General features: G+C 35.8%; 1 non-coding gene across 1 annotated transcript; it reads right to left on the bottom strand.

Moving 5' to 3' along the window:
- Positions 1-13,407: 13,407 nt before the first annotated feature.
- LOC139860994 (small nucleolar RNA R71) lies at positions 13,408-13,514 on the bottom strand. The gene has a single exon (XR_011763616.1). It is a non-coding gene; the product is annotated as a small nucleolar RNA R71 (small nucleolar RNA).
- Positions 13,515-15,459: the final 1,945 nt, after the last annotated feature.

Here is a 15,459-nt window from a genome sequence, read left to right as displayed (position 1 = left end):
TTGGTTCATACCATAGCATATAAATAAATACATTAGATATACGCATATAATTATTCCACTCACCTTGTATCCAAAACGAAGGTAAGCCCACAAGATCTTCAACCGTCAACGAAAATCACCTATGATATTAACATACAATCAACACTTATCTAAATGGGGCTCCTAACCTGCCCAATAGACCACTTAGGGTAAATGTTCACCCCATTGTTCTCATAATACCAATCATAGGCCCAAATCTACCAAAAATCACTAGAACTAGTGACCATGGCACTAAATCGCCCAACTATACACCACTAAGTCATTCAAAACTCTCTTGACCCATTTCGAGGTCAACACACCCACTTGGGTCACCCACAACCCAAATACACCCATTTACAAAACAACAAAGTGAGCTAGTGATTTACTAACATTTTAAGACCAATATACACAATTTAACATTTCATAACCCTAGGTTAGTCATCTTTGAGTCCTCATGACCCAAACTTACCCAAAACCCCCCAAAACACTAGCAAATTGGGTTTTATGTTCATCACTAACCCAAACCCTAACCCTTGAACAATTTAAAACAAGGAAATTAGGTTTAGGACTTACCACAACTGTCACAACGTAGCTAGGGGGTAGATGAACCACTTTAAAACTCGAGCTCTAACCCGAAACAAACTTCTTCCTTCTTGGATTGAGCTTTCTCACTCTAAAAGTCTCCTCTCTCTCTAGGATGTAAGTGGAAGGGAAAAGGTAGGTGGAAATGGAGTAAAGTTCTCCACCAAACTGATCTTGGGGCCTTTATGTCGTCCCCCATGTGAAATTACCAATATAGCCCTTTAAAATATCTAATAACAAGACTGCTGGCTCGCCAGATCATCTGGACGGCGTCCAGCTCTTCACACTGGGACGGCGTCCCACAATGTTGGATGGCATCCCGAACAACAGGAAAGACAGGATCTTACATAGTGCTTATTTACTAAAAGGGAAACAAAACACTTCGTTAGTACCTACAGGTGTCGCTGTCGGTACAATTTTTCTTTGATGATCTGGTTGTTCGTCAGATAAATTGTTGTTATACTTTCATAGACATATAAGCCCATGAACTTCGTAAGTCTTTGTGGAGAAATGATTGATCCAAATCTAACTCATGAAGATGATAATGATCATCAAGAAGTTACCGTCAGTTCGATTCGTAGGTGCAAAAGTATGGAGAATATGAATATATGTAACAATGAACATATGGGTAGTTCGATTTGTAAGAGCAAAAATATGTAGATAAGAAAGTATGTAACAACAATTTATCCGACTAACAACCGGATCATCAATGACATGGGTGCAAACAGCCATGTGACGCCAGATTTAGCAAGTATGGACAGTTCTGAGGCATATCATGACAACGACGCGCTCCATGTTGGAAATGGTATGGGACTCCCTATCCTTCATATCGGTTCATCTAAAATTTACTCACCTTTTAAAACTTTTTCGATATCCAATATTCGTCATGTTCCTGAAATAAAAAAGAATCTTCTTTCTGTTCAAAAATTTTGTGATGATAATCATGTCTTTCTTTTAATTTCACTCTAATTATTTTGTTGTAAAGGACGAGTCTACACGCACTACCCTTCTCACGGGCCCCAATGAACATGGTCTTTACTCGCTCAACCTTTCACAATTTCAACCACTCAATAAAGTTGCTTTTTTCAGTTGCTCATACATCTTCAACAATTTGGCATAGGCGACTTGGGCATCCACATCAACGTATTTTACAGTTTATGCTTTCTAAATTTTGTCTTCCAGTTACAAATAGAACTTTATCAACTTTTTGCAGTTCTTGTCAAATGGAAAAATCATCAAAATTATCTTTGCATATTTCTACGTTTCGAAGTAATACAATTTTAGTTTTGATTTATAGTGATGTTTGGGGTCCTGCACTACTTTTTTCTTTTGATGGACATCGATATTTCATGTTATGTGTAGATCATCACTCTCGTTACATGTGGATTTATACATTAGCTTAAAAATCTGATGTTTATGATACTTTCAAACGTTTTGTAATCATGGTCGAAAGACATTTCACTACTAATATAAAAAATGTTCAAACCAACTAGGGTGGAGAATTTCGCAATCTAACTTCATTTTTCTCATCTCTTGGCATCATCCATCGTCGTTCTTGTCCTCACACGAGTGAGCAAAATGGATTTGTTGAGCGTTGAAATTGCCATGTTATTGAAACTGGTCTTACTCTTCTTGATCAAGGAAATGTTCCTCACCATTTTTGGCACTTTGCTTTTGACACATCTGTTTACCTTATTAAATGCATGCCAACTCGCGTAGCCACAAACAAGTCACCTTTCGAATATTTATTCAAATGTTCCCCTGATTACTCATTCCTTTCTATTTTTGGATGCTTGTGCATTCCACATCTACGTGCATATAATCGTCACAAAATGCATTTTAGATCAACTTCGTGTGTCTTCCTTGGTTACAGTCCCATTCATCATGGTTATCGATGCCTTGATATGTCGAGTGGGCGACTCTACATTGCTCACCATGTCCGCTTTGATGAAGATCAATTTCCATTTACGGTTGTCTCAAAACCTTCTTCACAACCAATTCCATCATGCCCATACACTTCATCGACACCACCTCACGTGGTTGCTGATACAATTCCACCACAAGAAGTATCTGTTTCTGAACCACCTTGTCCTACTACATCATCTTCGCCTATTCATGACTATAATAACCCTCACTTTTCAACTTCTAAATTTACTAATTTGACCCTAAGGTTTACTACCTGGTTGTACGTTCTTATTGTTTAAGGGTTGATATATATACAATTTAATTAACATAGACCGAATAATTACACACTTAAATAAATAATATGATTATATTAAATATAAGTTATATTATATTAACTTATATATTGTAACATAATTTTATAAAGTATATAAAATGTAATACTTTTACTACATAGTAAATGTAATATATAATTAATTATATAATAAATGCAACTATATAAAAGTGTAATAATATTTATAAAACTAATAAAACAATAAAGTAATATTATAATTTAAAAATCATATTTATTAATAATATATATAAATAACGAATATATTAATATTTTATATTAAATTCGTATTTAATAATTAACTAAAAAAAATAGTTGATAAAAGTTTTTAGAAAAAAAAACATAAATCAAGTACTTGAAAAAAAAAGTAAATAAAAAATATTAAAACTAGATCTAGATCTACTTTTAATAAATAAATAAAAAGAGACGAACTACCTTTTCTTATTTAATAGATACATGAGTAGGCTAGAATTTTTTTTATTTTTTTTCTACCATTTGCTTTATTTTACATTTCTTTTATTTTTTTTATATTTTTATTTATTTATTTTATATTATTTTATTCAAAAATTCAAGTATAAATACCCATCAATTTTCTCATTTGAACTTGCACCTCAAAAACTTCATTCTCTCTTGAAAGTACTTGTAAGTATTCTTTCCTTTATATTTATTTTTTTATTTACCTATATATTATTTTTAGTCAAAATATATATATATATATATATATATATATATATATATATATATATATATATATATATATATATATATACATATATATATATAATGTTAAATTTATTATAATTGAAACAAATATAAGTAATATATTATAATTAGTGATAAATGTTACTGGAAATTTTAAAAATATTTTTATGAATTTACATATCGAATTTATATTTATTTTGTAATTTTTTTTGTAATTTTTTTTTGCCGAGACATATACAAGATACATATATATATTTTTTAATTAATCTATAACATAATTAAATACAAAACTTTGCTTGATAATTATCAACCTGAAGTTTATGATCTATAAAAATTAGTTTTCCAGATTAATAAGTCGATTTTGTATTTTTAAAAATTAATTTTGTTTTTTATTATTCCAGTCGCTATTTTTTTAATTATTTTAATAAATATATAACGAATTTAATAAATTGTAATTTGTACATGATAATTATTAAAAAGTATTATGAGATCTGAGAAAAATATTTTTTTTGAATGTATATCATGTTTTTATATTTTAAATAATTAAAAACTCTTTATTAAATATATATACATAATCGGCATATATAAAAAAAATTAAAATAAATTAGGAAAAGGGTTAAATAAATTATGAAACTATTTTTATAGTAAAGTAGAATATTAAACTTAATTTATTGGAGCAATACATATTATATAAAAATTAATTTCGAATTATGTATTATTTATATGTAAAAATAAGGTAAAAATTGAAATAAATATTTTAAAAGACAATAAAAATATATAGATAATTTTTCTCAGATTATAAAACTTATATAAACAAGCAAAAATTATGAAAACAAATTTTTTAGTCGAATTATATTTTTTCTTATTTAAGCTTGTTTACGATTTAAAAATAAAAATAAATACAAATTAAATACAAAACGTAATGGGAATAATTTTAAAAAAAATTTATATGTTTATTGTGATATTTAGGCACTGAGAAAAATATAAAATATAAAATTCTATTCGTTTATCTATTTTTTGTATTTTAGATACTAATCGATTAAGTAAAATCATAATTAAAGCATAAAGATTAGTTTTAATTTTATAAAACATTTTTATAAAATTTTGTACAAATTATCTACTGATTTGAAGTCAATAAAATATTAATTAGAATTATTAGATGATTTATATATAAATTTGAATTTAGATAATTTATATATATAAATTTCGATATATATAATAAATATAAGATTTATATTAATCAAATAATAGCATATAAATTTAAGATCTGTAATAAATATGTAAGACATAATTATTATATATTTAACCTATCTACATAATTAAACTTATAATACTTTGTTATAAGATTAATTTTAAAATAAATTAATAATGATAATACATTAATAATATTAAATATATTCAAACTTAACATAATATATATTTACTGTATAAGTAAATTATATCAATGTGTCGTAATTCTATATGCACATAATGTGAAGGTTATACTCTAAAGATAACGTGCACTATATACAAACTTCATCGCTACTTACAGTCGTAAGTGAATGATGTCTAGGTTGCCATTTATGGGTAAGCTTGTGGATCTCGAATGCCATGACTTAGATTCTAGTCAAGAGTCCTGGGCCCCCGGTTACATCTGGTCATTCCTGACTTATTTGATAGCAACGAAGTTTGATTCAAGTTGTACAACGTCTTACTAATGAATATAACCTGAACTTATAAACTTTCCTTAAGATTGAAACCTTCCTATTTTGGACTGTCACTATTAATATAATTCATTATATTAATAAACATACACTTGGTCTATTAGACATTTACTGATCGAACGTTATACCTTTAGGTTGATATCCCGGTCACTTACTTGCTTTACTTTCCTTTCTTGCGTGGAATACTTCAACTGCTATTTAAGGTGATTTTCATAGCCCCACTTTTACTGTTTATTAAATTGTTTATAACTTTTGGGGTGAGACACATGCTTGCTTTATAACTGTTTTGCGTTTAGACACAAGTACTCAAATGTTATTATGCTGTCATGCTTTGATTCATGCAAATCCTCACCGTAATATCGTCAATTGTTGCGTATAAAAGGCAAACTTAATTATTGTGAATAGGTCTATTGAGAGTAACATCTCTAACCATTCGACTGTTGGTCTTTGGTTACATAATAATGATTCAACGACACTGAATAACAAAGTGTCACGAGGAAACTTTTGTTTAGTCGCGATATTACAAACTTCAGCAACACTTTTAGATTGATATGTTTGGTATCAATCAACTTTAAACTAAATCTTGTGGTCTAATGCATATTATATAAACTTATGAATTTCACTCAACCTTTTTGGTTGACACTTTAAGCATGTTTTGTCTCAGGTGACGAATAAGATGATTTCCATGACTGCTACTTAATGAATTGAATGCTGCTGCATGAAGTCTTCATTTCATTACATTTACTTTGCATTTTAAAACTATTACTATTTCAGTTTGGATTTGATGTAAACACTCTTAATGCTTCCGCTGTTTTATTAATAAAGATTTATTTCAAAACGTCTCATATAGAGTCGTTCTCGTTATACAACTGTGTTATGATATGAATGGTCACAAATACCCCTGACCCTATTTGGGGGTGTGACAATGACTCTTTGGATCCTTCGCCTACACTTACTTCACCTACACCTACCAATCACACATCTCATGAACCAACTCCCACAACAACCTCTGATACCTCCCAATCTACATCCCAATCACAACCACCGCCACCACCACCTCGTCCGCACCCTTCCAATTTACGTCAAAATCCAAAACAACATATACCATACAATCCCTCCGCTAATCATGTCTCCACTTCAACAACCCCAATTACGGATCTCACCTCCTTTACCATTGCCAACAAACTTCCCGAGTGGCGTTGTGCAATGGCCGAAGAATATTACGCTCTTGTTAAAAATGGCACTTGGACTTTAGTTCCTCGTATTCCTAATACTAATGTTGTTGATTGTAAGTGGGTTTACAGGTTAAAACGAGATCAACATGGTGCTATTACTCGTTACAAAGCGAGATTTGTTGCTAAAGGTTTCCGACAATAACTGGGGATTAGACAACTTGATGTACAAAATGTGTTTCTCCATGGCAATCTCAAGGGTGTCTACTGCATAAGTCGATTTATGGTCTAAAGCAGGTCCCGCGAGCATGGTTTCACCGACTCTCCAAGTCACTTCATGATCTCGGCTTTAAAGGTTCAAAAACGGATTCCTCTCTTTTTATCTTTTCTCGTGATGGCAATGTCATGTAAATTCTTGTTTATGTGGTTGATATCATTGTTACAGGAAACAACCCTGACATTATTGAGAGGCTTGTTCGACAGCTTGGCTCTACTTTTGCATTAAAGGATCTTGGCCCCCTCAACTATGTTTAGGTGTTGAAATTGTTCCATTTTGTTCTAACATTATCCTTTCTCAATGAAAGTACATAATGGAAATTTTACAACGGAGCTGGCTTATCTGATTGTAAATCTATGCCGACTCCTATGCCTACATCTAGCTGATAGTGCCACTTTCTCGGATCCAGTTAAATATCGACAAGTTGTTGGTGCACTCATATATGTTACTCTTTCTAGGCCAGATATTGCATATGCAGTCAACAAAGTCAGTTAATTTATGCATGCCCCAACTGAGAACCATTGGTCTGCAGTTAAAAGAATATTGTGATATCTTCATGGTACTATAAATCATGGTATGATTATTCGTCGAGCCTCCGACACTACTCTTCAAGATTTTACAGATAGTCATTGGCAAGGTAGTTCATCCACAAAACCATCATATATCGAAGCATTTTCTGATGCTGATTATGCTGGATGTCCAGATGATAGGAGATCTACGGTGGGATTTGATATCTATTTAGGCTCTAATCTCATATCATGGACTTCTTGTAAATAACGCATTGTTTCTCGTTCTTCTACTGAATCAGAATACCTTGCTGACACAGTTGTTGAGCTTACACGGCTTCAAGCTCTTCTTCGTGAACTTGGCATTCACACATCTTCAACACCTATAATATGGTGTGATAATCTAGGTGCAATCTACTTATCAGCCAATCCCGTCTTTCATGCACGAACAAAACACATAGAAGTCGACTTTCACTTTGTTCGTGAAAAGGTTGCTCAAGGAGATTTAGGAGTACAATTCATATCCACAGATGACCAGATTGCAGATATTTTTACAAAGCCATTACCTACCATTCAGTTTCTAATTCTGAGATCCAAGCTACAGGTCGTTCCCCGCCTTTAGCTTGCGGGGGCGTATTAGACATATAAGCTCATGGGCTTTAGGGTTTAGTATTGACTTAGGCACCAAGTTATGTTAGCCTATATATATTTGATGTAATACATTGTTTTATACCTACAATAATACTAAACAATTACTGGAATTATAATGTGTAGTGGTTTCTAAAGGAAATATGGTGGTGATAGTTATCAGATTGAGTGTCCGATTTAGTTAAAGTTACGAGGCGTAGGTGGGCTTCATTTCCTTATCAAGTATTGTTCTTGAAATTGTCTTTGTCTACTTCACCTTCTGGGCCTACAGATATTGGTTTTTACTGGTTATAACAGCTGGTTTAAATAGTGAGGCCATCATGTAATCTTCAAATATCATATGTCTCCAGTTGAACGATTACGACTTGTATATTCATTACGGTTGCTACTGCTGATGTTTATATGATTTGGGTTGTTATTATTACTTCATTAGGCTTTTGGGTATAAATCTATGTTAATGTGTATTTTAGTAGCTTCGGCACTGTTGCAAACTGTGTTGATACAAACATAATGTAGTCGTGTTAAATATATATTATTTATAACTACTCCCAAAGCCGATTAATTTGGTCCATGATTGTTTGTTGCTTTAGTTGTGAATCGACGTTTTTTGTTATTCCATTTAGCTCTTAGTCTTTTATTTATAGCTTATGGTTTGTGTTGTATTCGTTTGCTTAGTTTTGTCTTGACATGCACGCCGGTTGAGGCTCGATTTGAGTTAGTTTCCTTAGGATTATTTAGTTTTCTTACTCATTTTCGAGCCTTAAAATGGTTAGTGTTGTTGTAATCGATTTTGGGATCCTTCATTATTCGATGAAGGTATCTCTCATTTTAATGGTATTCGTTATTTTGCCAGAAAAAAGTGTTATCATTAATTTAAATTTATATAATAGTCTTTATATTTCATTATCAATATAATCATATTTAATATTGATATCCATATTATTTTACACGTTAGTTCAAATTACTTCACTCTATCATATTCTTTACATATAAAGTGAAACATGCAAAACTTTTTACATAACTTATAATAAGACAGAAATATATCATATAATTTTGTTAATTCGGATACATCATACATGTATTGTTATGTGTCAGGAGTGTCTTCGTTGCATGTGCGAAGTGTTCAGCCGCACAGGGCCCCAAATTTTGAAGGGGCCCCAAATTTGAAAAACCTATTTAATAATTCATGTATTCGTACATCGTAACGGAATATCTTACTTGCGGTCTATCATCTAACAAGAAAGACTTAATAGATTGACGTTTATAGGTATTAAAACAATAGACGCTCTCGTAGACTCTTCATCAAGGCTTCAGTGAGAACGCAGTCACAACCTCGAAATCTACTAACTTTTCAACTTTTCGCTTTCTCGCTAGTACACTGACCTCCTCATAGCTATGAATTTCACAAACTCATCTTCTCATCTCAAGCACGCTCCGACTGTACGAGTATGAAATAAAACTGCGGCTACTCGAGAAGAAACTTGGTTCATACCACCAGTCAGTCACAAATTTCTTTGCCATCGGAGAGCAAAACAAGTATTCGAAGCCCTAGTGTTACCCGGAATCATCACACTAATCTTGAGAATATTTGTGAACTACGTCGCATAATTATCTTCACCACTCTACTAGTTGACTAACTCCCACTAGCTCGATAACTTCCGTCTTCACGACACTCTCAACGATTTTAGAAAGCTCAAGTTTCGGGACTTACATGATTATCCGCTCCTCTTCCATCACCTAAAGACTTCTAATTGATCACCATCGAAGAAAACCGCTCACTTTGATGAAACATCAACCAAACCCGAGCAATCATCGAACGCGCTCTATCCGACACAATTCGATAACCAATTTTCTTAGTGAATAGGAACTCTAATCCACCCGCATATTCCATAATCCCTGCAATATTGACCAAATACTATAGGTCATCCCGTTTCCAAACTACAAACACCAAATTTCCCCGATACTCCCACTATCGACTTTCAACCCAATGCATCTTGTTCGTTACCACAACCGCTCTAAACTGAGAGAAGAACAACCTCCTGAGCTCCCATAACAAACGCACATCTATAATACACAGCTCGTATTACTCGAAGTTTCTGAGACAGAACCATCTCGCGCTTGCGCCATCAAACCCGAAAAAGTTCACCCTGAAAACTGCCCAGATTCGAAAAATCATAACTCAAGATCCAACAGTCATATCCGCCTCAAATTTTTACCACGTGTAGATAAGTAAGTCTTCTATCCACTACAAAACAATCAAGTCGATCCAACGGTTAACGAACCCTCTACGAATTTTCTACTACAGCAGCTCTTGGAACTTCGAATTTGCAAATTCAATCATTCTTTCGCACGGGATCGCGAAGAACTAGAACTCCGATCCGACACCATGATCTTTCAAAAAAACTCTCCGCAACGGACCCATAAACCCGACCTTGACTCCGTAAACCTTCGCGAAAAACCACCAGCATGATGCAATTAACGCCCCGATTACAAAATAACTTCCAAGAACTGATACCCGAATCTTGTGCGATCAACTCTCCCAAATACATAGACATATCCATGAGTTCATCGTGACCAACTAAGTCACCTGGTCTCAATACATGTTGCAAAACAAATCCCTAGAATCGTCGTTTAAAAAAAAAAGGAACAAATCGAACCTGACTAGCAGGATGATATCGGCGAAAAAGTCACGTTTTCACCCCGGTATTAAGGCCCAAAAACAAAAAAGATTCGAAATTTATTGGCAAAATACCCACTTCATCGGTTAGAATTGAAGAACAAGTAATTACGAGGGCGGTGCAAAAAGAATCAAGAGAATCGGAGCTAAAACGAAGATTCTAGAGCGAAAACGGTGAAAGACAAGAAATCAAGTTATGATCCAGTGAATCAAGGCTAACCAGCATCAAAAACGGCCTGCCATACGGCCTGCCAGTATGGAAACGGCCTACCAAATATGGCTCACCAAGCGGCCTGCCAAACGGGCTGCCAGGCAAACGGCCTGCCAAATACGGGTCACCAAACGGCCTGCCAGCCGTATTTTGGCAAATTCCTAGTCTATTTAAAGGGTCTTTGTCATTCATTCTAACACACACTTCAATTCACTTCTTTCTCTCTCTTGTACAATATTAGTCATACTCTCAAGGCTTTCGACTCCGTGTGAAAAACCTAGTACCCGGAGAAGAACGCTGAAGGTTGTATTAGGAGCGGTCTGGAGTCTTGAAGTTGTCACTTTTGTATTCAGAACTCGTTTAATCTACCAGTACTTCTATCCCTTATCTTATATAATGTTTCATGATATTGTTGCCATGATTAGCGAGTAGTTATCTTTAGTGTTTGCTATGATTTAAGCAGTTATAATGCCGAAATAATATTATGGTCTGTGTATGCTGTTGAAATGCTTTCCGATTATGCTTTAAACTCAATCGCTTTTCCAACTAATAGAACGTAGTTATAGGCTCTGTTATTGGGAAGTCGCGAACCCCGACTCAGAGTACACTATCTGTGTCACCCCTTGGTAAGAGAAGTCTATCGGATACAACGTAATATCGGTCGAGGCACACCGGTTGTAGTAAGTCTATCGAGCTTTGGATTCCGACTGAGAACTCTTTCGTAGTGAAACATCTGACTAGACCCTTAGTACATTGTAGGTCCTAGACCATGCTAGTGTAGTCACCAAGCATATAAACTTCGTACGTGCACGCTGAAGCACATCGGTTGTTTTAAGCTGTACCTCTGCTAAGTAAGGCCATGGAACCCGGTTAGTGTTGACCAGTACACTGCACCATAACGCGGTCTCAAGCATTGCACCCCGCTTGAGGGATTCTTAGTTAATTAAGGAACTGTTTGTTTAGACACATAAAGGATTGGACCGTTAGGATAACCGAACGTGTTCATGGAAGTCAGCTTGACTTGGCCATGGTGTTCTTTATGGTTGAACTCTTTTTAAGGGCCTAACTATCTTTTACCAATCATTAACAAAAGCATTGAAACACATCACGTCTCTCGGATATGGTAAACCAAGTATTCTATTATGCTTAAGAAAGTTTAGACCATTTCGGAATGTTAATACCTCACCCAATCGAGTCGCTCAATTGGATGAGCCGTCTGAACGTGTATGCCTGTAGTCAGACTGCACGGGCGTCGGGGGTAAGGGACGTTGCTGTCTATTCAGAATCTTCAAGCCTAATGCATTACCCAGTGACATGTATTATGACAGGGGCGTTTAGGACCAGTGTAATGAATACAAGGCCTCTGCCTATTCATGAGCCAGCATTCCATAATCTCGGCAGAATAACTGATGAAGTCATAGCATGCAATCACTTTAACCTTATCTGAATTACGAATTTTATCGCATTTACTTTATCTGTCTTATAAATTAGAAAATCCCAAAATAGATATTCACTACTCCCTAACTATCTTAGGCTTAAATATAGGTTCGATTCTACTGATATCTCAAAAATACGACTCTAGGTCATACTTCCCTTACTTATAAGGAGTAGTAAGATTTAGGCCCCGCTAAATATAAATTTAAAACAAGTACCTTCCTCCCACGAGTGGCTGATCCTGGCGAGCCGCAGCCTGACGACACCGCGCGAATAAAAACCGTCCGTTTCGGCCATATCACGGGAGGATACAAAGTTTTTGGCGGCGCTGCCGGGGAACTGGTATAAGGCAATACTGCTCTCTATCAAACTTATTCACAAGCATTTAGTGGTGTCTAAGAAAGACAATTATACACGGACTTGGTTATTGGATTTTCCGAACAGTCGCCAATTATATTGGGACCAAAAGGATCCTGCCTCTCCGTAGTCGGCCTGGCCACTTGGTTTGTTGAATAGTTCGTGCGGAGCTCTGTTACCGAAATACCAGGGAATCAGTAGCCAGAACCAAAAACATATTCAACCGTAGGATAGTTAGTTAATTAAATTAGACTACCTTAAATTAGATTACATTAGATTACCTTAGACTACCCTAGATTAAATTAGATTAGATTAAATTAGATTACCTTAGAATTAGATTAGATTAGTTTAGCTTATTATAATTTGGATTATTTGCGAAAAATTAAAAAAAAAAAAGGCATACCTAGTGTATGACCCAAACCCGATCTAGACCAGGGCCGTTGTTATTCGTACCTGATCCAGACACAATAATCTCTAAAGCACGCAAGGAAGCACGAATCAGAAATCAAATGGCGTTACGCGTTACTTTAGCAGAAAATACCAAACCCTCGATTGAAGGTCGAGGAGGACCAATCAGATTTCCAGAGATTCAAGGACACTCGTTCGAATTAAAACATCACATCATCTAACTCATCCAGAATAGTTTTCAATTTCGTGGATTACCGAATGACGATCCTAATTCTCACCTTGATAAATTCATATCTCTTTCGAACTCCTACAAACAGCCAGGGATAGGACAAGATATAGTCTGACTATACTTGTTCCCCTATTCTCTCACTCATCATGCTCAAACTTGGTTCGAAGGACTGGAAAAAGATTCCATCACGTCATGGAGGGAGATGGCTACTAAATTCCTAACCAAATATTTTCCTCCTTCTAAACAAACCAAACTGAAGAATGACATCATTAACTTCAAACAAAGTTATGATGAATCTCTTTACACTGCATGGGAGCGATTCAAAACCCTGCTAAAGAAATGCCCTAATCACCAACTAGAACGGTCAGCCCAAATCTGTACCTTCTACAATGGTCTTACGGTAAATCATAGGACGACGATCGATGCAGCAGCTCAAGGGAATCTGATGAACCAAATCGCAGATGAAGCATGGAAATTGCTCGAGAACATGGCAATGCATCATCATGACTGGAACAGTGGTGAAACAACTTCATCATCTGCCCCACTCTCTGCACTTAACAATCAAACGGAGGCCATCAAATCCCTCACAGATAAGATGGAATCTCTTGCTAAACAACTCGGAGAACTGAAGACGCAGCCGCAGCAGGTTAACCAAGCTCAGGCTTGTGTTAATTGTACCAACTCGCAATCTACTGAAGAATATCAAGTTGAGTACGAAAACCCTGACGGTTCAGTCTGTTACGTCCAATACCTAGCTCGTCCACCAAATCTCGGATTCAATCAACCACCTAGGGTTAATCAATTTCAGCGAAGCAATCAACCTTTTCGCTATCGCTATCCACCTTATCCAGCCCAACAATCTCAATTGACCTACGATCAACCACTCCCACTCACTGGTCCCCCAGTTGAGGAAAATTCCCCTACCACCCAGATTATAAAAGCAACTAACCCCACTTTCGGAGCTGATGATCAGTTAACTCAGTTCATTCAAGGGCAACAACAATTAAATCAGAGAACTGCAACTAGACAAGATCAGACGGAGATACTAATGAGAAATCAATTGGCTCTGCTCAAAAGTTTAGAAACGCAGCTCGGACAGTTATCACAACGCCTTGAAACCCGACCGCAAGGAAGATTGCCAAGTAATACTATCCAAAATCCCCACATAGAAGAAGCAAAGCAAATGGACTCCGTAATCCCAGAGGAAGAACCACGGAGAAGGTCAACTAGGCTCAAGAACAAATCAACATATACTCAGAAGCTGACCCCCGAAACTCCAGTTCGCGTACCTTATCCTGGAAGGCTACAAGAAGAACCATCTAAGCTCGATTCCTTCAAACTTGATGGAAGATTCCTGGACACCATGTCCAAAGTTTCCAACCAGAAGAGATACATCTGAAGGCTTCTTTCTACAAAGGAGAGGACACCAGACTCTAACAAAATTCCACTACGTGAAGAATGCTCTGCATTACTCAGAAACTCTTTACCACCAAAGCTAGGAGATACATGCCGATTCGTTTTTCCATGTTCAATCTACCAATCTAGAACCATTCATGCGTTAGCAGATTTAGGAGCAAGTATCAACCTAATCCTCTAATCTCTCTACAAGAGATTAGAGTTAGGAGACTTGTCACCAACTAAAATGACAATCCAACTTACCGATCATCCAATTCGATATCCTAAGGGCATAGTTGAGAACGTCTTGGTGAAAGTCAACAAATTCTTGTATCCTACGGATTTCGTAGTGATGGACATTAAGGAAGACCTACACACACCAGCGGTGTTAGGAAAACCTTTCATGAATACGGCTAGGACTGTCATTGATGTGTACAATCAAACCTTGATTTTACGATCACATGGGGAGAGCGTTACCTTCAAAATTGACCGACCAACCAATCTTTCTGGACAGGCAGAGATGTTTGCTATTTCCACCAGACGGATCACTTCAGATAATGAGTCTTCACCACCAGCCGACGATATCGAGATGGGTGCCGAATCACAGTCTGCAGACGACCCAGAAATGGAAGAAGAGGATCCCAGCGAAGAAATAGAGGAAGAGAAGGAATCTGAAGGGGAAGAGGAAATGGAAGACATAAAAGAAACTACGATAATACTCGCTCCAAGCACTGAGCGTCTTGAAGAAATAATGAGGCTTGACACGGAAGATCACAGTTTAATCATTCGCTTCAAGAAGAAGACCGACAAGGCTGAGGTTAAGGATATAGAAATTGATCCTGCAAGTATCAAAGTAGAGAATCAGAATACTGAAGAAACCCGTTCATCAGACGTATCCTCAGAGGAA

Source organism: Rutidosis leptorrhynchoides, chromosome 7 (genome assembly GCF_046630445.1).
Source record: "Rutidosis leptorrhynchoides isolate AG116_Rl617_1_P2 chromosome 7, CSIRO_AGI_Rlap_v1, whole genome shotgun sequence".
Lineage (NCBI taxonomy): Eukaryota > Viridiplantae > Streptophyta > Magnoliopsida > Asterales > Asteraceae > Rutidosis > Rutidosis leptorrhynchoides.
This window is presented reverse-complemented; position numbering and strand designations above follow the sequence as displayed.